General features: G+C 33.7%; 3 pseudogenes; all 3 read left to right on the top strand.

Annotated features, from left to right (window-relative positions):
- Nucleotides 1–9,893: 9,893 nt before the first annotated feature.
- LOC146897837 (ras-related protein RABB1c-like) lies at nucleotides 9,894–10,582 on the top strand (annotated as a pseudogene).
- Nucleotides 10,583–19,647: 9,065 nt separating this feature from the next.
- On the top strand, nucleotides 19,648–20,636 carry LOC146897836 (ras-related protein RABB1c pseudogene; annotated as a pseudogene).
- A 3,583-nt stretch (nucleotides 20,637–24,219) lies between these two features.
- LOC146897835 (ras-related protein Rab-2-A pseudogene) lies at nucleotides 24,220–24,899 on the top strand (annotated as a pseudogene).
- The last annotated feature ends 2,281 nt before the right edge of the window (nucleotides 24,900–27,180 follow it).

Here is a 27,180-nt window from a genome sequence, read left to right as displayed (position 1 = left end):
TATCGAAGGATGCCCTTTGGGCTGTGTAATGCGCCGGCAACCTTTCAAAGGTGCATGCTTTCCATCTTCTCTGATATGATAGAGAAGAACATTGAGGTATTTATGGACGACTTTTCTGTTTTTGGTAAGTCTTTTGATCAATGCTTGTTCCATTTAAATGCTGTACTTAAAAGATGCACCGAAACTAACCTTGTTTTGAATTGGGAAAAATGTCATTTTATGGTAACCGAAGGTATAGTTTTGGGGCATAAGATAAGTGCTAAAGGCATTGAAGTGGACCAAGCTAAGATAGAGGTTATAGAGAAACTTCCTCCACCAATCAATGTTAAAGGAGTGAGGAGTTTCTTGGGGCATGCCGGTTTCTATCGGCGGTTCATAAAAGACTTTTCTAAAATTTCCAAACCCCTCTGTAACCTCTTGGTCAAAGAAAACGAGTTTAATTTTGACTCTGAATGTCTAAATGCTTTTTCTTTGATTAAAAACAAGTTGGTAACTGCACCAATAATCATTGCACCCGATTGGGATTTACCTTTTGAACTTATGTGTGATGCAAGTGATTATGCTGTTGGTGCAGTCCTAGGCCAACGCAAGAACAAATTTTTTCATGCAATTTACTATGCAAGCAAGGTTTTAAATGAAAATCAAGTTAACTATTCCACAACTGAAAAGGAATTGCTTGCGGTAATCTTTGCATTGGAAAAATTTCGTTCTTATCTAATAGGCTCCAAAGTCATTGTTTTTACAGATCATGCAGCTCTCAAATATCTCTTAACAAAAGGGGATTCAAAGCCTCGACTGTTGAGGTGGATCCTATTATTGCAAGAATTTGATCTTGAAATTCGTGACAAGAAGGGAGTCGAGAACGTGGTAGCTGACCACCTCTCAAGGCTGGAGAATGACGAGGTAACAAAGAAGGAGAAGGCCATCAAGGCCGAGTTCCCCGATGAACAGCTGTTTGCTATTGGAGAAAGACCTTGGTTTGCTGACATGGCAAACTTTAAGGCCGGCAACATAGTTCCTGATGATCTAACCTGCCCTCAGAGGAAAAAGTTCTTCAAAGATGCAAACCACTACTTGTGGGATGACCCTTATCTGTTTAAGGTAGGTACTGACGGTTTGATTAGACGTTGTGTTGCAGGTGAGGAAGCACATAGTATCATGTGGCACTGCCATAGCTCAGCTTATGGAGGCCACCACAGTGGAGAAAGAACAGCTGCAAAAATTTTGCAAAGTGGATTCTGGTGGCCCACCCTTTTCAAAGATTGCCACGACTTCGTCACAAGATGTGACAAATGCCAAAGGACAGGTAATATATCAAAGAGGAATGAAATGCCCCTAAAAGGAATCATTGAAGTTGAACCATTTGATTGTTGGGGTATTGATTTTATGGGACCATTCCCTCCCTCTTACTCTTATCTCCATATTCTAGTCTGTGTTGATTATGTCACAAAGTGGGTTGAAGCGATACCATGTGTTGCTAATGATGCCAAAACGGTTGTCAACTTCCTTCAAAAGAATATTTTCACTAGGTTTGGAACTCCTAGAGTATTGATCAGTGATGGGGGGAAGCATTTTTGCAATAATTTTCTTGAAAATGTGCTCAAAAAGTATAACATTAAGCACAAAGTTGCAACTCCCTATCACCCACAAACTAGTGGTCAAGCAGAGGTTTCAAACCGACAGCTGAAACAGATTCTGGAGAAGACAGTTGCGTCAAATAGGAAAGATTGGTCTAGGAAATTAGATGACGCACTGTGGGCATATAGGACAGCCTTTAAGACCCATCTTGGGTTCTCACCCTATCAGTTAGTATATGGGAAGGCATGTCATCTTCCAGTCGAGCTGGAACATAAAGCTTATTGGGCCATTAAGGCCTTGAATTTTGATCAAGTAGCCGCTGGTAAGAAAAGAATTTTGAAACTTAATGAACTTGAGGAGATGAGGCTTAGAGCGTATGAAAATGCCCTCATCTATAAAGCCAGGACAAAAAGGTATCATGACAAAAACTTAGTGCCTAGGGATATTAACTGTGGACAACTAGTTTTGTTGTATAATTCCAGGTTGAAGCTGTTTCCTGGGAAGCTCAAGTCAAAATGGTCTGGACCATTCTTGGTCAAAAGTGTGTCACCATATGGAGCTGTTGAACTAGTGACACCTGAAGGAGATCGAAGTTTCAAAGTTAATGGACAAAGAGTTAAACCATACCTAGGTGGCGACCTACCTAAAGGAAGGGTGGCACTCATTCTGAAGGACCTCTGAGGATCCTTAGCAGTCAAGCTAGTGACGATAAAGAAGCGCTGGGTGGGAGGCAACCCACTAGATTTACTTTGTTTTTCAATACATTCAGTTTTTATTTTCTTTTTAATGTCAAAGTCCATTGAACTTATTTCCCTATTGTAATTGATCCTGCACTTGTTTTATTAATGAATTTGTTTTGTTTCATGTGACCTATTCCAGTTTAGTAACAGTTGTTTGATGAAACGGTATTCCAAAAGTTCTAAAGGAGGGGTGACTTGATTCAAAGGCGAAGTGTACGGCGTTGCTAGGTAGTCACATACTCCCAGAAATCTCAGCCATAAGGTTCATTGCCAAATCTTGTTTTTCAATTTACTTATATTTAGATTAGTTTTCCATGCAACTACATTTCTAGAACTTGCATTGTTTCTCTATTATTGATTGGTCTTTGTCAATTACACACTGAGGCAAAAGTGCTTGGTCCTGTGAGCCTTTTTGAAGCCTACCCTGATATTGATTGAATTTATCCTTTCTTAACCAATTGTGAGCCGGTAGGATTAGAACTTTTTGTTCGGTGACAAACTACATTACAAGCCTAGAGACTTTTAGGACTTGTCCCTTAATGAATTTCTGAGTTAAGGCATTGTAGAATGTTGCTAAAGATTAAGTTTGGGGTTGCTATTGGAATTTGCAACCAACTAAGTTTGGGGTGGGGGTACTAGAGAATAAGAAAAAAAAAAAAATGAAAGAAATATGAAATTGTCATGCAATATATACACAAAAATGGTGTATCAAAAAAAAAAAAAGAAAAGAAATTGAATGATGAAAAAGGGACAAAACATCTAAAATCCGAGTAACTTCAAACTCGAGTGTCCCTAAATGTTAAAAATGTTCTCTAGTACCTTTGCATTGATTGTATTTCCACAAGGTGAATGAATGAAGGATTGAACTTTGTGCTTTAACTTCCGTAGGAATGCCTAACTCAAATTTTGTGTAGCCTACTTATCCAAATATATCCCACCTTTCACCTAAGCCCCGTTATAACCCTAAAGACCTCAAAAGTGTGTAATGATATTGACTTTGATTGATGTTTAGAAACTTTTCAAGCATATGGTAATATGTAGACCTGCATGTCGACTGGTAGAACCCTATTTCATATTGATGCGTGGAGTTGTGAATTGGTGGATGCGAACAAGTCAAACTAGCTCATCTTTAGCTAGAAGGAGAATGAACTTTTGGGTACTATCGTTTTGTCAGGTAACTGTTATTTTACTGTCGTTTGTCACTGTTGCAAGCAAATTCCTTGAGGACAAGGAATGGTTTAAGTTTGGGGTTGTGATGACATTCTGTCATTACGTAATATTAGGGACTTATTGTGACATTTTGATAGAGTTCTCATGCAATTTATACTGTTCTGGAGTGCAAAAAGCTTAAATATTGAAGTCTGTTCGAAGGAAATCGCGCCACGCCAATTTCAAGCCGTGCTGCGATTTTTGAAGCAAAATTACATCCTCCCTGTTTGAGGGAAATCGCGGCACGCCTATATACATGGCGCGGCGCGATTTTGACGGGTCAGGCCCATGACTTCTATAAATACTGCACTCAATCTGAAGAACAAGGGTTACGATTTTGGAGAGCAAAGTGCGATTTTGAGACATCAGAGACGGCTAGAAGGGCGATTTCTTCATCCTTTTACCAATTCATGTATGTTTTAATTATTTCATTGATTATGCTATTTGTAAACTCGATTATGAGTAGCTAAATCTCTTAGAGATTAGATCCAAGATGAATCTTTGTAACCCTAATTGACACATGTTGCTGTGAAACTCTATTTTGTTTATGAATTCAATTCTAGTTTATTCAATTCAATTGTTCTTAATGCTTTTTATATCTTGATCACATATAACTTGATTTCGTGAGAACGAACGACCACTGACCATGGCTTTCGACTTAGACCTAATTGAATTGTTCTAATAAACAGGGTTAGTCTAGGAATAGATAATCGTTTGTTAGTGATAATAGGTTAACGTTCGGTAAAACCTTCAAGAATTATTAGACCACCTAAGGAATTAGGGGCTGTAGTTTAAGAAGAGGGTCCTAACTCAAGGGATTGATTAGGGCTATTTTGTTAATCATCGTAAATTAGAAGAGGATTCATAACAAATAGGTGCAGTAGACCAATTAGGGGAACTTAGAGGATTCGACGGATCTGATCTCATCTTTCTCTCATATTTTCTTAATCAAATCTTTATTCTCTTTTATTTGATTTCATAAAATCAAACCAAATCTTCTGCCTAGTGGCAAACTAAAAATAAACTTTACACATCCTAATTATATAACGAAATTGAATTATTGAAGTTAAAAACAGTCCTCGTGGGATCGATATTTTTACTACTTCGATAGTATTTGGTGCACTTGCCAGAGATCTATCAGAACCGGATTCTTGGAGTGGAAGATCATAATAGCATTCATGTCCACGAAGCCATCAAGATTCGGAAAGAGAATAAGCCCATAGATGAGAAGTGCAAGAATAGCCTCGAGAGTGTCCTGACAAGTGGTATTGAGGTTGGCTTTCCCAAAAAGATACTCTGAAGTGAACCCTCGGATATGTGCCTTAGTAACAAGATTCTTGGAGACATCGGTGGTCTTGAGATAGAGATCCTTAGCAATAACCAATGGAGGAAGAGGATTTTCAGGTCCTGAGAAAGGTATCCCCTTAGCAATAGATAGACCTGTCAAGGAAGAATAAGCCTCTAGAGTAGGCACCAACTGAAAGTCTGGAAAAGTGAAGCACCGATACCCCGGATCATAGAATTGCACCAGAGTGTGCACAAGCTTCTCATCCACATTAGTATGGAGAATAGGAAGTAAAGCCCCGTAACGGCGTCGGAAACCAGTCGGATCCTCAATCTTGAGTGCCAAATCCCTCAAACTAGCCAAATCCACTTCCTTGAACTTGTAGGACTTAGTCATCTTCATCCCTACAATGTTTACAATTTCAACTTGTCTAAGCCCTTCGATGACAATGCATGACAAAAAAGTTTATGCATGTATGCATGTATGCATGAATGCATGATTATGTTCAAGTTCGGAGAAAACATGGTGGGTTTGAAGTTCAAAGTCGAGGAGTCATGGGTGGACACGGTGTCCGGTGAAAACTAGGGTTTTAGGATAATAGTAACCGGGTTCTAAAAAGGTTCCCAAGTTGCAACTTCTCCGACGTATCTCATGGTGTCACGAGACAACCCTCGCTCCATGATTATACGTGGAAGGTCTAACTTGAGTGTAGTATCGCGTGACGACTAAAACTCGAGACAACACCCGGTTTAGCCTCCGCACTACATCCTAGAAAATGGCCATGGATGGGTTTGGTTATCTACGGTTCATAGCGTCATAGAACAATTAGAAGCAAAGTGCCTAAACGCGACAACTCGCGCCGACAACATCACCCCCAAAATGCCTCAGCTATGTGGGATTGATCGCATAATCCAAAACACGAGGCAACCCCCGGAATGAATTGTCGATTATATCCCCCCTAAATCCTAAGTTCACTCAGCCCGGGTGCAGGACTTTTGATATTCTCACCCCACACGTTTGCAAGAATTTAAACATTTATTCACATAGGAAGGCAAGTAAAGGAAGCAAGTAAAAATACAAGCGCAAGCGTGGAAACAAAGACTAGGCGTAACTCTCGAATCTCCCCAGTGAAGTCGCCAGCTGTTTTATCTTGGTTTTCGGGTGTCAAACATTGATTACGTTTGAACCTTTTAAACCGGTGATATCTTATTTTTTCTTGGGAAGGGAAAAAGTAAGCAAAACCCTTGAGAATCGAGGTCCGGGAGTTGTTTTTGCTACGGGAAGGTGTTAGGCACCCATAACGACTATAGTAACCTATAGGAACCGTCTTTAATTTCTACGCGCGCGCTTTATTTTTAAATGCTATTTGAAAATGTTATTTACACCTAAAATTTGCTAAGTGAAGAATTGGAGGGAGAAGAATGTTTTTGGATTTTTATTTTAGTTGAATTGAAGGAATTTTGTTCCTTGCCTACGTACCCGTTTAAGGGATCAAATCCACCGTAGTTCTCTCTCAAAAATGTTTTTGTTTTTGTTGGTTGATTTTAAGTTTGAAAATTGGATTTTGAAGAATAGAAAGAGGCCTCAAGGGCATGAGATTAGGAAATTGTGAGGTTGAATTAGTCATTTGCAAAAGAAGTCAAAGTTTGATTATTTTCATTGAAATTTGATTAAGAAAATGGAAAAGAAAATACAATGGGATATTGGATCCCAAGGTTTATTTGGAAAAGCTTTGAGTGAAGTCGTTCACATTTGTTTGGAAAATTGGTTTTTTCTAAGCATAAGTCCTAGGCATTCATCTAAACATACAATCCTAAACATACATCTAAACATGCATATTCTAGCTACTTAGTGATGTGTGTGCATGTGTCGGTGCTTGTGTCGGTGTACATTTTTAGAGTCCATTGTCCTTTACATCATACCCTAGATACATTCTATGGCCTCTTTGCCAAGAAATTAAAAGCATGAAAGAATATTACAAAATTTCCTAAGTGTTTACATTCTAACTTTTGGTACAAATTAAGTTGCAAGAAAAAATAGAGATGAAAATGGGATGCAATGATGATGCTTATGGTGAATATGAAATATGAAATGAAAAGGTTAGTAGCATAAGGCAATATCAAAGAAGTGAAGTAAGAGAAATACTAGAATATAAAAGATAGGAAATAAGAGCAAACATGGCTAAAATTTGTTCATAAAATGCAAGAACCAAGTGACCTATAATTCTCATATTTCAATTACATTTTAAAGGTTTAGAAACAAGTTTTGGAATGGGAATTAAGGCTACATGATTTTACTTGACATTTTTAAAACAAATTTGAAGCATGTTTACATTATTTAACTACCTAATGACTTGTAAGCTAAGTAACCTACCAAAATTCACCATTATGCAACAAAATTAAACACAAACAGTAGCTAGACCTTATGAAATCAAGTAGTATAGGTCACTAACATTCATCAAGCAATTTGGATTGAAATCAAGCAAAGTTCCACTTATTTTTAGCACAAAATATGACAAAAAAAGCAAGAAAATTGACACCTAATTTTTTTAACCAATCTCAACATGTGAAAATTATCACAAAATGCTACAAAAATATCAAGAAGCCTATGTGAATCTTTTAGGAATTTTTAAAGGTTTTTAGGACTAAAAAGTGCAAGAAAGTTGCTAATTCTAACAAAAATAAGGAAAAAATGCTATACATATTTTTGTCAAGATTTATTATGCAAAAATGTTATAAAAACATCAAGAAAGTTATCAAGAACTCATGGAAATTCATTTGGAATTTTTTAAACAAAAATTTGTCATGCAGAAGGTGTAGAAAGCACTATCCAGTGGTGCACATAGTAAAAAACAAGCAAAACCAGAAAAACTGCAAGGAAAGGATATCCAGGCCCAACGGGAGATGGATCCTGGATCATCCTAACGCATCAGGAGCGTTGGATTGATCCAGGAAGCCAGAACCCTAGATCCAACGCACCAAAACGCAGGGGAACATGATAACAGGCATGGACGCGCGCGCGTGTGATGCACAGGCATGGTATAAAAGCAGTTTCCAGAGAGAAGCACACATAATACACATACATTTCTCTCTCTAGGTTATTTTAGAGAGAGAGGCTCTGCAGATGGTTGAACGGAGAAGATGACCGGAGTTTGCTCCGGTGCGGTGGTTCGCCGGCGGCGCCACCGTACCGGAGCATTTTTTTTTACGCTTTTTCAAGTTTGTTTACATCAAAACACTCATCTCATCTTCCTCGTCCCCATTCTGGCCTTGGATTTTCAAGAAACATGCTTAAACGTGCTAGATCTAAACTTCAAATCTCCGAACATTTCAAACTAAAGATGAACGGTAGGGAGTAAGAGCCATTACCTTTTGTTCGTTTGGATTGGAAACTTCTTTCTCCCTCTTCTTGATTCACGAATGTCTTATCTTCCTTTTCTTCGCACCTTTCGTGAATTTGGTTCGAACTTGCGTTCTGGTGCTGATTTTCCCTTCGTTGTTGATCTCCAATTCGATCCTTGCTTTGAAACCCTAGGGTTTCGGATTTTGATGCGATTTCGTGCCGGTTTCTTCGATCCTCTTCTTCTCTTCCTCGATCTTTCTCTCGTGATCGCAGTTATGCTTGAATTGCGAGAGAATGGTTCAGTGATGATGATTCTTGGAAAAGAGTCACTGAGAACCTTCAATATTTGTTGAATTGGGACTGATTTGATGAAACGCTTGCTGAATTCGTTTTGTTTGTGACTGAATTGATGGAAATTAGTGTGAATTTGAGAGAATTTGCGTGTATTGTGACTCTGGAGAAGTGGTTAGGGTTTGAAGATGATGAACTTGTTCATCATGTTCTTGAGTTTTTGTGAGTTTGTTACGGTTTTGATCTGTTCTGAGCAGAGAGAGAAATTGTGAAGTGTTTGTGATGAGTTGTTGAAATCTGAATGGCACTGCAATGATTGGAGCCTTTTATAGGCTGCCAAGTGTAGCTTCTGGACCAATAGAATATTGCCACGTGGCACTGGACCTTGTAACAAACTCTTGGACAAATGGACCAATAAGGAACTGACACCTGTACAGACCTAATGACTTGGACAAAAAATGGACTAATATGCAATTTCTAAAAGTTTTAGGACTAAAATGAAAAAAAATAAAAATAATAAAATTGGAATAAAATTGGTAAATTGGAAAATAACGTAAAGTGGAACGTCTAAAATTGACAAAACGGACTAAAACGAACCAACGGCCTAAATGAGGTACTTTAAAGTACCTCTCTGCCGAAATTTCGTGTGAAATGACCAAAATGCCCCTGGGGCTGAAAACGACTAAAAATGACTCAGATGCAGTTAAAAAATGGATTTTTGACAGAAATTGAATCAAAGACTCACACAGGCAAAATTAAAAGACTCAGGGATAATTTTTAGGATTTAAACAGTGACTTGACACTTGAAATGACCAAAATGCCCCTAGGGGCAAAACTGACTCAAAATGACTTCGAATGTAGTTTTTGAAATGGATTTTGACATAGAATTGAAATGAAGACTTATTCAAACTATTTGAAAGGACTCAAACAAAATTTTGAAAGACGGAGAGAAATTTGACACAGGAAATGACTAAAATACCCTTGTATGTGAATTTTGCAAATAACATTGAAATAAAATGCAGAGAAAGATGCAATTGATCAGAGACATATCACATGACTTGAAATGCAAGAAAAGGAGAAATTGATTAGTATTTTTAGGTCCAAAATTAGGGTATAACATATATATATATATATATATATATATATATATATATATATATATATATATATATATATATATATATATATATATATATATATATATGTTTGTGTATTACTAAAAAAAAGATTTGTATTTGTAGACATAGAATAGATTTAGTGCGTATAAATTTTATACTTGTCTCCAAGCCAAAAAATATTCTATACTTATCTACCGAGTGTTTTGAATTGTATTTCATGAAGGTTGTTGTCACTCAGCGAATATCTTGATAATTAGTTTCTCAATTCAAGTAGGATTGTGTCCCTATTTATTGGTGCTTCACTTTCTTAAACCATCACAACTCCTTACTTTCATTCGTTCCTTGTTCCCTCTTTGCTTTTTCACAACAATTCTCGTAGATAAACATGTCTTGCTCATATACCTTCAAATACATAATAATCGGCGACACTGGAGTCGGAAAAACATGTCTTCTACTTCAATTCACAGACAACCGCTTTCAACGTTTCCACGTCGCAACAATTGGTGTCGAATTCGGTTTCAGAACAATCAACGTAAACAACAATCCAGTAAAGTTACAGATATGGGATACAGCAGGTCAAGAAAGATTCAGCTCAATAACAAGGTCATATTACAGAAAAGCAGCAGGTGCATTACTAGTTTATGATATAACAAGGAGAGAAACATTTAATCACTTGGCTACTTGGTTAGAAGATGCAAGACAGCATGCAAGTTCAGATATGATCGTTATGTTGATCGGAAACAAGAGCGATCTTGTGTGTAATCGCGTTGTGAGTACCGAAGAAGGTGAGAAATTCGCAAAGGAGAATGGTTTGATGTTTATGGAGGTTTCGGCAAAATCCAGAGAAAATATTGAAGAGGCATTTGTAAAAACTGCTGAAAGTATATATAAAATCGAGGTTAGGGTTTCTGATGTGTTGGATGAGACTCATGAAATCAAAGTTGGATATGGTGGACTACTACCAGCAGAAGGTAGGGATAATCGTGGAAGCCCATATAGGTAGAAGCTGCTGCAATTGAAATCAACATACTTATTCAACCTGTGTGCATCAATGTAGTTAAATATCAGTTTTTCCCTCTATACTTTAACACTATTCTCTTTGGTTTTCTGAATCAATTTGTATCTCTATAGATGTTCTATGTCTGATGACAAGATCATACATTTCTAGTTTATAATTTTTAAATTATTTGTGGTTTTTTATTATTTAATATTAATGAAGTTCGTTATATGTAGTTGCAAGTTCGTTAATATTAGTACAAATTAGTTTAGTTAATATCACTACTTCACGAAATCCATTGTATCAATCGACTTCCGATCGTGAGCAAAATAGATGATTGATTCATTGGGATATGACTCGATAGTTGAATATGAATACAAACCTAACCCTATGACTAGGCATAAGTATACATAGTTCAAAAAGAGATCTTTTTAGTAACAAGTCGATGTATCACACTTGTTAAATCAAAATATTGTTTACGGAGTGCACCTCAGCAAAAACATGAAGTAAATATTTAAACCAAAGGTAATATTGAATACATAAATCATATACAATCGACTATATTAAAAGTAATACATTAGATTCCTAGCTACTTACATCTAATACCTTGTACAAAGAGAGTTTACGTACCCTAATTGGATTATCTAAAAAAGAAGAGATGAATGTTGTTTGAGAAGCATCCATAAGCTTGAACTCAAGCTCAAAATCTCTCCAACAGTTAAAATTGATGATCTTCTCTCTGTTCATCTCTCTCTTTATTTCATGTTTCTTAACTTAAGAAAAATTCGATGATCATTTAGACTCACTGTATAAAGTATATTTTACACCAAATCTAATCAACTTCTTCTCATTTATTCAATTTTAATGCTCATCATTTTTATGTAAGTTTATTTTTCTATTTGTTGTTCTCTACCATACTATTCAACAGTAGTTCTCTAAATTAAAAAAGTTTGTAATTTAACTTTTAACCTTTTTCTTATCGGCCATTAATTTATGAATAATTTGTTATTTAATTCTTCAACTAGAAAAATTCAACCGGATTCTTAAACTTTTAGAACATTTTTAATTAATTTCCTTGTAGATTTTTAAATACTCATTTCTGAAACCTCCAAGTGATCTCGGTACCTACAACCTTCAACCTCTTACGAGTGTTCTCCCGCCAATATTCAGCCTCCTTAGCCAGCACGTGAGTCTCGAACAACACCTTCTATGCATCAGGGCACATCATCATTCTGTAAATCTTCTCGATCGCTTGGATCCAAATCTGAGCACCCCTAGGATCGTACCTCCCCTTGAAATCTTCCCAGTGGTCGGAGCTCATCGTTACTTTCCTGCTGGTGTGGATGCGCCGCCTGTAACGCCTCATTTTCCTGAGCCTTTGTATGTGCCATCGCTGCCAAGGCTTCAACAATTGCGCAACATTAAGATAATTACCATTTCTTATATGCATAACCATAAATCAAATAATTACTAAGGAGTTAGGCATCTACAGTGTTCACACACATGTCGCCTAATAGGAGATAAAAAATATAAAACCTAGGCTGTATGGACCGACCTTCTCTAATACCAACTATGTAACACCCTATGACCCCAACTTTGTTTAATAAATAAAAAAGAATTTATCAATCATACATGTGCTACATTTACTTTTTTTTTTTGAGGGAATGTGCAACATTTACTTAGGAGTTCACTATTTTTTAAAACAAAGATGATAATTCAACAGCGAAATAGTTCAACAATTTCAAGGAAACAAATTAAGTTCTCAAACACCAAGTAAATAAATCAAAAGTTCCAAAAACTTTAACCAAGAAAACATAAATCAATCGACAAAACCCCCGACCCTAGGGTTACAAATCAGAACACGTATTTGACTACATAGTTTTTTCACTAATAAATGTTTACCCTCCCGTAATTTTAACGGTTTTTGGTTTACCCCTCTAAAAAAAATTATTTATATTCAAACCCTGTAAATCGATGATATGGCAGGAGGGTAAACCGAAATATGCTCAAATTACAGGGGACGAAAGTACCTTAAATTTTTAAATTTGATGCCATAAAGGTCCTAAACCATATAATCTTCAAATAACATGGTTGGAATCTAAACAATTTTTTTTACAAGGGGTGAACTAGAAACCGCTAATATTACATGGGGGTAAATATATATTAACCCAAATATTAATAGAGATTTTATCTAGCGAAATGGAACTCGCATAACATGACGAACAATAATTAAATATCTACACAAAAAAGTGCTCGCATTTAGTGTCCGAAATGTATCAAATAAAATTTTCTATTATGAAGTCTTGAAGTTCTAGCTCAATTGTCAAAATATCAAAACTGTTAGGTCGAACGTCATAATCAGAGTTTGAACTTCTACACCTCTACTCACATCTGCAAGTTTATAATGGTTTTGTTATTTTATCTATCTAATAAAATATCTATTATGAAAAGTACCTATAAAAAAACCAAAACATTTTTTTTGGTGGTGGTCGGGGTTTGAACCCCAGACCTTGCATATATTTATGCATTGTCCCTACTAGTTGAGTTAAGCTCACGAAGACAAAAAACCAAAACATTTAAACAAAAAATAAAAGTTAACAACTAAAAAACCAAATAAAAAAATTCATGTAATTGTAAGTTGTTGAGCATTCGTGTGTGTCCTCGTGAATTTAGCTCAGTTGGTAGGGACAATCCATAATATATGCAAGGTCTGGTTCAAACCCCGGACACCACAACAACAAAAAACATTCGTGTGTGCGACGACAAATAGTGTCGTGGGCTTTAGCATTAATCTTTTCATATTAAAGTTACTCAACAATTTAAGTAAATGATATACAATCGAGTTGTTAAGAGAAAAATAAAACAAGGGATACAATAACAACACAGCCAAAGTTTTAGCTGAATTTTCAAATATAATATATTGAAGATTTTTGGGGAAAATTTGAGAAGATGTCAAAATAGGAACCGTTGATAGGAGTGGAAATCTACGGCTTTGAATTTATGAGGGATTTGGATCTTGATCCTAGACACGAGAAAGTAACCAATAGAAGAATAGAACACTTTTTTTTTTTTTGAATAATTTGACACGAGAAAGTAACCAATCAGTAGTTCTCTAAATTAAAAAAGTTTGTAATTTGACTTTTAACCTTTTTCTAATCGGGCATTAATTTATGAATAATTTGTTATTTAATTCTTCAACTAGAAAAATTCAACCGGACTTTTAGAACATTTTTAATTAATTTGCTTGTAAATTTTTAAATACTCAATTCTGAATACTTCCCAAGTGATCTCGGTACCTACAACCTCCAACCTCTGACGAGTGTTCTCCCGCCAATATTCAGCTTCCATAGCCAGCATGTAAGTCTCGAACAACACCTTATATGCATCAGGGAACATCATCATTCTGTAAATCTTCTCAATCGCTTGGATCCAAATTTGAGCACCCCTAGGATCGTACCTCCCCTTGAAATCTTCCCAATGCTTGGAAATCGTCGTTACTTTCCTGCTGATGTGGATGCGCCACCTGTAACGCCTCATTTGCCTGAGCCTTTGCATGTGCCATCGCTACCAAGGCAACAATTGCTTGATCATTTCTACCTCCTACCGTTTCTTATATGCATCACCATAAATCAGGTAATTACTAAGGAGTTAGGCATCTGTAGTGTTCAGACACATGTCGCCTAATAGGACATAATAAAAATATAAAACCTAGATTTTATGGACCGACCTGCTCTAATACCAGCTACATTTACTCAGGAGTTTACCATTTTATAAAACAAATATCATAATTCAGCATCGAAATAGTTCAACAATTTCAAGGAAACAAATTAAGTTCTAAAACACCAAGTAAATAAATCAAAAGTTCCAAAAACTTTAACCAAGAAAACATAAATCAAACGACAAAACCCTCGACCCTAATGTTACAGATCAGAACACGTATTTGACTACAGAGTTTTTTCACTAATAAATGTTTACCCCCTGTAATTTTAACGGTTTCTGGTTTACCCCTCTGAAAAAATTTATTAGATTCAAACCCTATAAATTTGATGTAATGAAGGTCCTAAACCATAGAATCTTTAAATTACAGGGTTGGAATCTAAACAATTTTTTTTAAGGGGGGTGAACTAGAAACCGCTAATATTACATGGGGGCAAACATAAATTAACCCAAATATCACTTACTCTTAAAGCTTATTAGGTCTTGCTTATCACTAAACCTAATTTTTCCCTCTAATTCCATGTAATTAATGCTTGCTAAGCAACCCTAATTTTTTCCTCCTTTTAATTGTGAAATTTGAAATTCAAATTGTTTTGGAAGTTTGTTGCAACACTTCCAATACATGTGCAGTAAATGAGAGTTATGCGGCTTGCTTATTAAAAGAAGTTTGTTGATTTTTTTTTTTTGGAATCAGGCCTTATTAATTCGGTGGAATTAACTAAACAATGTTGTGAACCGTGATACATTGGTCTTTCAGAATATCTGGGTTTTGAATGCTTGAACTACTAACTGCATTTAATCACGTCTATTGGGAATTGGGATACCCATGGAAACCATACAGCTTTCACTCAGCACACAATGGTATATTTCCCACACAGATGCAAATGTCACACCACCCTTCCTCTCTCTAATTTTCAAGTTCCTATTAGCAATGTTACCGAGCTTAGCTTGCTGACCTTTCCAGTTTTTTCCATTTTAATTTAATACTCTATCATCATTTGTTTTCTTCTTCTTTCTTACCCTTCATCTCATTTGCTTTCTCTCATCATTTTTATATCATTTTTTCCATCCTCATATATTTTTCTGCTTTTGTTTCAATCTGTTTCAAGCATGGCATTGCAGCTTTTTCAATCTGGAGCAAAAGAGGCAGTGGCGCGGGTATGTAGAAATTGATTGTAGTTGTTTGCTTGGCTGGGTATTTTTTGTTTTGGGTTTTTGTTTTCGTTCTATCACTTTGAATCAATTCCATTAATCTTTTTCTAAAGTTAATTTTGTCTCCTTTACTTGATTTTGTCTTCGATCTCATCCAAGTTTTCTATCAATAATTGATCCTTTTATGAATGAAGTTTAGGTAAGTGGATTTTACAACTTTTCTATCAATATAAGAGTTTAAAACAGGAGCAGCCTTTTTTGGAAAACCTTGACCAAACTTTTCTATCGGTTTTCATCAAGAACAAATGTCTCTTCAGTTTTGTGCAGCAGGAAATTATGCTTATGCCTTCTTCATTTTTTTTGTATTCTTTTCGATGTCAAATATTTGATTTTATCCATTTCATTGAACCATTGTTGTTGATTGTAAGTTATTATCAAATAAGAGTTTATGTACCTTGAGTTGGAGTTCTTCTTTTTTTTTTTATTTTTTTTTTAAATATGTGGTGTTTTTGTCAACATTGTTTATCTGCAATAGAATAGATAGAGTTGTTGAAGATTAAGGCAAAATGTTGGTATCATAAACTTGGTGTCTTTTATACGAATGTTCTTTGGATCCTATGCTTTGCTTGGTTGGGTGATTAGAGCAGTTTTGCAGAATTGTTAAGCCCTGTTGTGTTTTCTTCATTTTGGTTTTAGGTGCTATAGCACAACTTTGTATTTCTTTAGCCTTTTGCTACTCCACTTTTCTGTTGTTGCATATCGAAGTCATTATTTCATCGATAGAATGATTTTACTTTGAAACATTATTATTTCAAGAATGAGGTGGTCAAGAAAAAGTGTATCAAATTAAGTATATGTAATGATTGATTAATGCTATTTTACTTTCTTTAGTCTTTAGAAATTTATATCCCTTACTCTAAATGCTTATTAGGTCTTGCAACCATTTACCCTAATTTTTCCCTCTAATTATCCTTCATTAATTGCTAATAGTCACTTAACCCTACCACTTTTCCCTCCTCTATCCCCACTTTGAAATTCAAATACTGATTGTTGAGTTTTCCCTAATAGCCAGCGTTGGAATAAGTGGGGAGTGTTGTTCAATGTACTTATTTTCATGCTATTAAATATGACCTTTCCCATATCCCATGCAAACTCATGGCTTCTACATAACCAATCACCTTAAGTATGTTGGTTTCCAAGGCATGGCTTCTACACCCGTTCCTGTACTATAAATACATGGCAATCATGCTATCCCAATCATCATTTGCACATCCTCAAAAAAATTCTGTTTTCCAAATGGTTGGACAAACCTTCAAACCCTTCTGTCTTTCCACTGCTTAATTGGTATAGAAATAGCAATTCATGCTTATTGAAATCCATTTTTTTCTTTGAGTTTGTTGGTAACATTGATGTTCCTTTTTGTCGTCGGTCCTTTGATGGCTAATCCTATCTCTGACATGCTTCAAACCCTTTCTTTTTTTCTTCAAAATATTTGTTTCGTGGTGTAAATGTTGAGAACTTGAGAGAAAAGAGAATGGTATTTCATTCTTGATGAAATGAGAAAAAATTTCAAGTTAATATACAATGAGCATCGTGCTCTAATATAAATGCCCCTATTTACAATTGAGACTAAAATAGCTAACTCTAATTGTTTCTAACAATACTATACTATACCGGCTTATATTTAGAGTTATAGCATATCCACCATCCTCAGCTCTTAATATCCTAAAAGCAATTGTCTGAAAGTTTCGAATGCAGAGAAAGGAAACAAAATATGCCAGAATTCCTGGATAAATAATACAGTGTTTGTATATCATACTCATATTGTCGAAGCTACCACTCTTATGTTTTTTTGTTAACTCCGCTGTTCTTAATTAGGACCACAATGAAGTAATATAAATTACGTCAATACTTATTTAGTTTATAACTATACCAAAATTTTATGCTCAACATAAGGAAAAAGTATAAGTATTTCTCATTCGTTTAATAAAGTACTGGGAATTTACTAATCTAAGTATAACAACATCAAAACATACAGTGTATAAACTTGAATATTATAATGTTGATGTAATGTTGTTTAAGAAAAAAAAATTGGTTCATGTCATTACTAATCTCATGGTCTTGGGAAGGAAAAAAAAAGGATACAATTTTGATAGCTTATTAAACATTCATCTGTTTCTGATGTTTTTTTTTTTTGTTTTTTTTTTTATGATTTAAAAATAACATAATGGCATGTTTCTCTTTGCTAAACGTGTGTCTCTATAAATTCTAGCCAATAATGTTAATGGCTATGGCCCACTAATAAATGAAATCAATACCTTACTACTTTACCACTGCCTTCTACTCTAATGGTCCTCTACAATTTTTCATATTATGGAAATTTTGAATGGTTTTCTTATTTTGAAATTTTGTAGCATTAATCATTGTCCTCTCCGATTCTTGACAATATTCATACTATCAAGAAAGAATTTGAGATATATGATGATATGTGTGGGCCAAAAGAGAAATAATTTGTGATAAGTGTAGGTCATGTGGTCAAAATGTCAACTATTGATACATTATACTACTAAAAATAATTGTTTCTAAAAATTTAGTGTAGGCATAAGCCCACACATGGATGAACATACATCCGCCCCTGGTGTCAGCATCAAATTTGGTTTACCATTTTGACATGGAACTTTCAATTGTAGAAATCATGAAGAGTTAGTTTTATAAACAATTTGTAATTGTGTTTAATGGAATCTTTGTAACAGATTAGTAGAGCTCTTTAGAAATATTAGATAATACTCCAGGCATTTGGTAATGTTTATTGAGATGATGAGTATAAACTTGAAAAAAAATCTTGGCCACTCATCCAAATTTTATAATTATCAATTTCAATTTTTTTTATCACGTGATTATTACTCTTCTCTATATTTGCTACTAATTCCCAACTCTTTCTATCCTATGCTTTGTGAATTATATTGAGTCACCTTCTTACATTGTATCTTTGCCGTTTTTGTATAAACTTCTTTGAGACTTTAATTTCTATTTTTTTTTGTTTTAAAAGCTTTATTGACTTTCTCTGAGTATTAAAGATTATTTAGTGAAACTAATGAACTGCATTTTATTATCTTACTATTTGACTATCTCATATTTATCATACCTGTAATTTTAGTTGAACCCGGTTGCAGATGGTCATTGTCCACGGTTTTTGCCATTATGCCACACAAATTTTGGTTGAATTAATTTCGCTTTTAAAATATATATTCACGACACTAATCTTTCGTTGATTGCACCTTATCAACAAACCTCTAAAACCGCCCTCCCGCTTCTTATCCCAATTATTCTACTTCACATAAACTTTAATTTTCTGTTACGCTTATCATTTCGGTTCTTAAATATTGGTTCAAACAATTATTTATATGAGTTGAAATTAAATAATTAAATAGTTATTCCAGCTCATAAGACCCGTGCGGCGCACGGGTCATCCATCTAGTTAATAGAGATTTTATCTAGCGAAATGGAACTCACACATCATGACGAACAATAATTAAAAGTGCTCGCATTTAGTGTCAAAATGTATTGAATAAAATTTTCTATTATGAAGTCTAGAAGTATCTAGCTCAACTGTCAAAATATTGAAATTGTTATGTCGAACACCATAATCAGAGTTTTAACATCGACACCTCTATTTACGTCAGTAAGTTTATAATGGTTTTGTTATTTACTCTAACTAAAAAATATCTATTACGAAAAGTACCTATAAAAAACCAAAAGATTTAAACAAAAAATAAAAGAAATCATGTAACTGTAAGTTGTAGAGCATTCGTGCGTGCGACGACAAATAATGTCGTGGGCTTTAGCATCAATCTTTTCATATGAAAGTTATTCAAAACAATTTAAGTAAATGATATATACAATCGAGTTGCTACGAGAAAAATAAATACATTGAAGATTAACCAGGGATACAATAACACAGCCAAAGTTTTAGCTGAAGTTTCAAATATAATATATAGAAGATTTTTGGGGAAAATTTGAGAACATGTCAAAATAGGAACCGTTGATAGGAGTGGAAATCTACGACTGTGAGTTTATGAGGAAGGTTATTTGGATCTTGATCCGAGACATGTGAAAGTAACCAATAGAAGAATAGAAGGTTTTTTTTTTTTTTTTTAATTTAAGATTAGCTAGTTTGTTTTTTTTAAGGAAGATTAACTAGGTTTGTTATCACTCAGCGATTATCTTGATAGTTAGTTTCTCTATTCAAGTAGGATTGTATCCCTATAAATAGTTATTGGTGCTTCCCTTTTTTAAACCATCACAACTCCTCACTTTGATTCGTTCCTTGTTCCCTCTTTGCTTTTTCACAACAATTCTCGTAGATAAACATGTCTTGCTTGTATACCTTCAAATACATAATAATCGGCGACAGTGGAGTCGGAAAAACATGTCTTCTACTTCAATTCACAGACAACCGCTTTCAACGCTTCCACGACCCAACAATTGGTGTAGAATTCGGTTTCAGAACAATCAACTTAAATAACAATCCAGTCAAGTTACAAATATGGGACACAGCAGGTCAAGAAAGATTCAGCTCAATAACAAGGTCATATTACAGAAAAGCAGCAGGTGCATTACTAGTTTATGATATAACAAGGAGAGAAACATTTAATCACTTGGCTACTTGGTTAGAAGATGCAAGACAACATGCAAGTTCAGATATGATCATTATGTTGGTTGGAAACAAGAGCGATCTTGCGGGTAATCGCGTTGTGAGTACGGAAGAAGGTGAGAAATTCGCGAAGGAGAATGGTTTGTTGTTTATGGAGGTTTCGGCAAAATCTAGAGAAAATATTGAAGAGGCGTTTGTAAAAACTGCTGAAAGTATATACAAAAATATCCAAGTTAGGGTTTCTGATGTGTTGGATGAGACTCATGGAATCAAAGTTGGATATGGTGGACTACCAGCTGAAGGTAGGGATAGCCATAAGAGCCCTACTGCTTTGGGTAGAAGCTGCTGCAGTTGAACTCAACAATATTCAGCATATTCATTTAACCTAGTTCTTGAATGTAGTTTTTTTATTTTTTTATTTTCTTAGAAGTTGAATGTACTTCTTTATCACTATTTTCTATGTCCGCTGATAAGAATCATATATTATAGTTTAGTTATTTGAGGTTTTTGAAATAGTTCTCAGAATTAACAAAAGTTTGTAATTTAATTTTTCTTTTTTATAGCACTTTCAATCTATGAATAATTTGTCAATAGTTTCTGCAACTAAAAATATTAAATAACTCTTCTAGCTTGCATATAATTAATGTCTCATGTGAAGTTTTAAAAAAATTTATATATTAACTCTTTGAAATTTTAAATAATATTCATAATTGAGTCCCTAAATTTAGATATATAATCGTAATTATTTAAATGTCCAGAAACTTTCCTTAAAAAAAAACGTGCAGGAACTTGATTAAAAAAGGGTTACTTCAATGACCTAAATCCAAATTTGATTAATAAAAACATTAATTAATTCCAGAAGGTAAAGATAATCATAAGAGCCCTTCTAGCTTGGAGACTTCTCCGTAAAAGGTTGCTGACTAATGACAATTTGGTGGCGCGTGGAATTCTTAATCATGACGCGCATCTGTGTGTAATCGGGTGTGGAGAAGTCGAAACGACTCAACATTTATTCCTTTCTTGCACAATTTTCAGGGATCTTTGGCATTTAGTTTGTGATTGGATATGTGTTTCCACGGCCAATCCTTATAGTATTTCTGATCATTTTGTTCAGTTTACTCACTCGACAGGTGGATTGGTAGGCGATCTTTTATGCATATCATTTGACTTTTATGCATTTGGGTTTAGTGGAATGAATGTAATAATAGACTATTTAACCATAAGGAAAAAACTATTGATCAATTGTTGGATAAAGTAAAAATTCATTCGTACTGGTGGATGAAGGCGACCAATGCCAATGATGTGTTAGGGGTTTCATAGCTGGTTGTCGTGTCCACATACTTGTCTGGGCACTGGCTAATTCAGTTTTTTGTTCTTTTTGTGTAAGGACTTGTTGTGAACTTTAGTTGCCTTCTTTGACACATCTTGATAGAAAAGCTTCTATTTTAGTGTTAATATATTTTATTTTTGTCTGTTCAAAAAAAAAATTCATAAGAGCCCTTCTGCTTTGGGTGGAAGCTGCTGCAATTGAACTCAACAATATTCGTCATTATTCATTTAACCTTTGTTCTTTTTTTTCTTTTAGGGATTTAACCTATGTTCTTGAATGTAGTTTTTAATCGTTTTTTTAGATTAAAATTTTATCTCTTTTGTCAATCTTTTTGGGTTTGGATTGGATATGAAGATATACATGTTCTATGTTCGCTGATAAGATCATATATTGTAGTTTAATTATTTGAGGTTTTTGAAATTTTTCTCACAATTAAAAAGTTTGTTATTTAACTATCATGATTGGTGGCGTTACTCTCTTCTTTGTATGGGCTTATTTATGTAATTTTGTTGTTGTGCTTTTCCGGTTGTCGGGTGCCGCTGTGTCGGATTTCCTATCTTGTATTTAACTTTGTGTGTCTTCCTGTAGCACGCCTTGTGCGAGGTCGACCACTTTTGATTTATTAATATACCTCATTTTGTCTTGTTCAAAAACAAAAACGTTTGTTATTTAATTTTTAACTTTTTTATAGCACTTTCAATTTATCAATAATTTTAAAAAGACACTCATACACCCAAGTAAGATAGGACGCTAGCAGGTAGCAAAGTGACTAATTAGTGAGTGTAAGTGTGGTGATCGTACCTATGGGCAAGGGCCCATATAGTAATGTACTTGATATGACATTCTTTATTTGTTTTCTATCTTCTCTTCTGAGATTTAGTACGGGTCGTTGAAGTGACAACTTGAGAGCTGCATCGCTTCAGTGCCAGAGCATTTTGACGTGTGTCTCTGTGGCTACGTTTAACTTACGTAGAAATTTGAAGGTTGCTTTTTAGAGGCGCAATTTCAACCCTTGGATCTGATGATGTAAGATCATATTGTTTGATCGTAATAAGTGCCTATGAGTCATTCCCTACCGTAGAAGAATGGTTCCCTCCATTTGAATATATACCTTTTATATTTCCTTTTTTGCCTATTTAGATATATGACCAGAGCCACCATGTGAGAGTCGGGCCTTTCATAGCAATTGCAGCCGTCGTGGTATTCTCTGCCTCTGGTATGAACCATTGCTTGAAGTATTTTTGAGTTTTTAAAATTGTAATAAATCATATTTATCTTTTTCAACAAACATCAACAATATATCAAATATAATACATATTCGTATCTTGGTTAAAAAAAATACATATTCTTAAAAAAAAAAATTACCACGTGTCCGTCTTTCCGCTCTTTTTATTGTGCTAACGTTTGAAAATTATGAACGGTGATTTTTTTATGAAATTTTGATTTTGATTAAAACTAAAAAAACATATAAATGTTTGTTGCTTTCAAGTTATAAAAAATCAAAGTAACCATGATTAACTATTTCAACGACACCGACCATAATACAATATAACAAACAAAAAAAATCTAAATTCTTTTTTTAATGACACCAACAACAATTTTATTATAGAAAAAGTTGTTTAAGGGTTTAATTGGAAAGATGAAAAGGTAAGTAAAAACATACACATCTAGTTTGTAACACTTTTTAAATGATAAAGGAAAAAAAACAAAAAAAAATATATATTCATATCATGTTTGTTACATTTGTTTTAATATTTAAATTTATTCCTATCTATTTGCTACATGTGTTATTTGTATTGAAAATTGAGGGTATTTTTTGGAAAGAAAAATCCAACCCAAAAGTGATGAAAATGGTAGTTTTCTTTATATATAGTATATATAGTATAGATGTATAGATGTTTAAGTTTTTTAAATTATAATAAATCATATTTATCTTTTACAACAATATATCAAATATAATATAAACTATTATCTTTTAACACTAACAAGATAATATTATTATAGACATTTTTTTAAGGGTATAATTGAAATAATGATGAAAAATTCAACTCAAAATCTCATATTTCCTTTATATATAAACTAGCGTTCAAACGTGTGTCTGTTCTTTTTATTGCTAATTCGTATAATTTATGAACAACAGTTTTAGTGAAATTTTGATTTTGATTTTGAATATAATCTATGTATAGATATTTTGCATTTTCAAATTGTAACAAACTATACTTATCTTTTTTAATGAAAAATCAATCTAGCAAAGATAATATAAATTCTTATTTTGTCAAAAAAAAAATATATCTTTTTGAAACCAACAATATAACATTCTTGTAGCAAATTTAAGGGTATAATTAGAAGTGGAAAAGACAGCTCAAAATCATATATTATCTTAATCTATAGTAAATATAGATATATAGTATAGATTATAGAAAACTATAAAAAAAAAATTGAGGTAGAAAATTATAGATATATAGTTATAAAATAAATATTTTGAATAAATGATAAGGTAGGTTTTTTTTTATATTTTTGGTCAGAAAGCTAGGTTTTTTTTTTAAGGAAGAAAGCTAGGTTGTTATCACTTATTAATTTCACTTCCGAGTATTTTGAATAATTTCATAAGAGAGGTTGTTATCACTTAGGGATATCTTGATAATTAGTTTCTCTGTTCAATTAGGATTGTATCCCTATATATAAAGTTATTGGTGCTGCACTTTTTTAAATCATCACAATTCCTCGCTTTGAATCATCACACTCCTTCCTACTTCAAAAAAAATAAAAATATCTGCATTCCTTCCTTGTTCCCTCGTAGGAAAAAATGTCTCACTCATATCTATTCAAATTCATAATAATCGGTGACATAGGAGTCGGAAAATCATGTCTTCTATTTCGATTCACAGACAACAGCTTTAAACCCATCCATGACATAACAATAGGTGTCGAATTCGGCATCAGATTTATCAACATCAAGAATAATCGAATCAAGTTACACATATGGGATACTGCAGGTCAAGAAACTTTCAGATCAATAACAAGATCATTTTATAGAGGAGCAGCAGGGGCATTGCTTGTTTATGATATAACAAGGAGAGAAACATTTAATCACTTGGCTACTTGGTTAGAAGAAGTAAGAGAACATGGAAATTCCAATACGATCATTATGTTGGTCGGAAATAAGTCTGATCTCACGAAAAAACGTGTTGTGAGTACCGAAGAAGGTGAGAAATTCGCGAAAGAGAATGGTTTGATGTTTATGGAGGTTTCGGCAAAATCTAGTGAAAATATTGAAGAGGCATTTGTAAAAACTGCTGAAAGTTTATATAAAAAGATTGAGGATGGAGATCGTGATATGTTGAATGAGACTCATGGAATCAAAGTTGGATGTGTGTTGGATAATCATAAGAACCCTTCTTCTTTGGGTAGAAGCTGCTGCAGTTTAATGTAGTTTTTTTTTGGCTTTTTTAGGTTGAATGTAGTTCTTTATCACCATTTTTTTTCTCTTCTTTTTTTGATTAAAATTTTATCTCTGCACTTGGCAAATTTAGTTATCAAGTTCTTGACGATGTTGTCGGGAATTATTGATATTTTCAATGAGACAATTCGCTTTATTTATTTTATTTTTCAATGAGACAATTCGCTTTATTTATTTTATTTTTTGGTTAGGTTTTGAATTTTTATTATTATATTTGACTTATTTTTGTTTATTTCTAGGGTTTGTTTCTATTACAATTCGCTTTATTTTTGTTTATTTCTAGGGTTTGTTTGTATTTCCTAGGGTTAGTTTTATCTTTTGGAATTAGGTTAGTTATTTGTTTTCCTCTTATCTAGGACATATTTGTTTTTAATCAGGATTAGAATCAGTTGAGTTTTCCTTTAAAAAAAAAGTTGTTTAGACTTTGTTTGTTTTTAACTAGTTTTGAGTGAGTTTTGGTTTGAGGGATTTTGGGTATTTTATTTAAGTTTGTGAAACTGAAGTGCATGAGTGAAAGTGAGATATTCGAATGATATATATGATGTGTCTAGATTGTATAATTCAAAATGAAAAAACAAAATCTAGATTCTATAGTTCGAGAAAAGTATTTTTATTATAAAAAAAAAAAATGAATCTAAAAAGATGTTTGGGAGAATTTCACGACTACATGAACAATAAGCCATCTCATGTGCCGTTATAGAAGAATCATTGAACACCTTGTCATTTCTACCTCTTCATAACTCATCCATGACTATCATTGAACGAGTACTACATAACCCATCATTCCATTAATTTAATTTCAAATTGTGTTTATTTTTCTTTGCGATAAGTTGTGTAAATAAAATAAAATTAGTGATTAAAATATTAAAGAAGATGTCCCCGCGAGTTTAGCTCAGTTAGTAGAGACAATAAATAATATATGTAGGGGCTGGGTTCGAACCTGAATACCTCATTTCTCCACATTTAATATGTATGAGCTCTAACCACGAAGTTACTTGAAAAAAAAACCAAAAAAACATTAAAAAGATAAATACCAATACAAAGTATTAAAGAAAATGGAAACCACACAAAATATTAATAATTAATTATTGAATATTTATTTTTTTTAGTCAAGAAGTATTTTTCTGTGTCGTTCTTATTTCAATGCAAAACCTCCAATTTCTTTCAAACCATTTTATTTTGATTGAACAATTCAATTGAAAAACTAATAGTAATTTAGTTAGATGTGTTTGTGGATTAACTACCAAAAAAAAAAAAGAAGATGTGCTTATGGATTGGGTGGAACGAACGTGGTGAAACATATGCCAATCACAATTTGATGTCACGGCATGATAAGGTCCACTCATATAGAGTGGAACAACTTTTACCTTCCACAATTTTCTTCAAAATCACACTTTTTAAATTTATTAGTCTGAATAAAAAATTATATATCCGCGTATGAATAAGTGAATCTCAAAAGAAAAAAAAAACGGTGTTTCTTTTGTCTAAATGATTAAATTTGGGAGTAACCAAAAAAAAAAAATTGGGAATAAGTTTTAAGAATCATGAAGTAGCAAAATTTGATTTAGAATTCTTGTCATTTTTTTTTCCATTAGTAAACTTTTTAAATGGTTTTTTTTACTTTTCTTAAAAATGGTTTTAAATGTACAAAAAAGATTTAAATTCATTTAATAGCAAAAGGAATAAAACGATGGAGAGTATTATTTGCACCCGTATTTTGGTTGGAGTGTGCAGAACCGAGAGTACAACAACTCCTGCGGATAATAAGGTTGGTATCAGCATGTGCATTCACGATGTCAAAGGATGCTTTGTGCTAGCAAAAACCACCTGAATCTCCTCATCGTGGTCGGTAGATGTCGGTGAAGCGTTAGGACTCTATCAAGCTTGTAGTGGGGGGCTGATTTGGATTTTGATAACACAAATTTTTCTCTTGATTCAAAGATTGTCGTTGATGCCTTTAACGATGATAACAGTAATAACAATGAGTTTGGCAACATCATTCATGATTGTAGGCGTTTCATCACATATTTTAACAAAGGTTGACTTTAGCCGAAGGCAAACAAATGAGATCGCTGAATAAACACAGGCAGCCCCATTAGAAACTAGCTCTCAATTGTTTATTGAAGTACCGCTCTGTATTAACACTTAATCTAATAAAATGAGATGAATTTATTCCCCTAAAAAAAATAGAGAGAATACTTATAAAATGTGACAACTTGTTTTCGTTTCAACCGACAAAGTGGTCCAACAACAATTGATGTTCATGATAAGTTGATAACAAAAAGACAATTGATAGTATAAAGTTAT

This window comes from Medicago sativa, chromosome 8 (genome assembly GCF_051527215.1).
Source record: "Medicago sativa cultivar Bolivia chromosome 8, Bolivia_mono, whole genome shotgun sequence".
Lineage (NCBI taxonomy): Eukaryota > Viridiplantae > Streptophyta > Magnoliopsida > Fabales > Fabaceae > Medicago > Medicago sativa.
This window is presented reverse-complemented; position numbering and strand designations above follow the sequence as displayed.